The sequence below is a fragment of the Schistocerca americana genome, chromosome 9 (assembly GCF_021461395.2).
Source record: "Schistocerca americana isolate TAMUIC-IGC-003095 chromosome 9, iqSchAmer2.1, whole genome shotgun sequence".
In the NCBI taxonomy this organism is placed as follows: domain Eukaryota; kingdom Metazoa; phylum Arthropoda; class Insecta; order Orthoptera; family Acrididae; genus Schistocerca; species Schistocerca americana.
The window spans coordinates 50,004,516-50,005,528 of NC_060127.1; positions in this window are offsets into that span (position 1 = coordinate 50,004,516).

Sequence of the window (1,013 nt, forward strand, 5' to 3'; positions counted from 1 at the left end):
TTTTGCTAAGGGGCACAATTGTGGTGTGGCAGCAGTCTGAAATATCATTCATGTCAATCACTGGTACGTTCTTGAAATGTTTGCATACTGAATCATAGAGGTTATTTGCATTTTTAATTACGTTGTTCACACATGATTGTTCTATTAGATCATAACGTTGAGGTATTTTGGCCACTATTACATTGGTATATGTTAGCTTACCCAGTGACTCTTTCAGTGCTTTTGTTGCTGCAACTGTTTCATTGTGACACACATCATTAGCACCTCCTACAATTACTTAATACTCCTTTGATGATAGATTCTTGCATTCTTCTTCAACACTGTCAGCAACTTGTCTTAATCTTGCATTAGGTATTACTAGTCCCTGAATTTTGAACCTTCCTTCTGCATCATCTGTTTTCAGTTTTATAGCTAACCTTCTTCCGAAACTGAGAAAACTTTTAAGTTATTTTAGTGTTTATTTTTTCGTAGTACCTTTGTGTTCGTTTGATGAGTAGTGAAGAAGTAACAAATTAAAACGTCATGACAGATGCTGAAGTTCGACCACATGAAAGGCGAAAATGTAGTGAGCGATAAACTTTTTTTCCTTGCAACATTTTATGGGGACTGTTAGCGAGGAAAAGTTTCGTAAAGATTTGAAGTTATGTGTGAAGTTTGTTGGAAGTCGCCGCTAAGTGTCATCATTTTCGAGTAAAAGATGAACGTAGTTGTAATATTGGAGCGCCATGAGCTTCAAGACAAATGCTTACTTTCCAATTGTGATAATTATCTAATCGTGTTAAACTTAACTTACCCTTAATGAGTAGATTATAACATGTTAAATTTTTAAATTCGATCACTAATTACGCGAAATATTAAAAATAAACTGTTTGTTTCCACTGGAAGCTGTCTGGATACGCCACTTGCAACAAAAAGTTCATTACAGACACACAAAACGGCGTTTATATTGTAGCTCTGTACGATCCCTCGACAAAATGAACTTCGCTGCAATTTTGCGAGCCAGTAACGCTGAA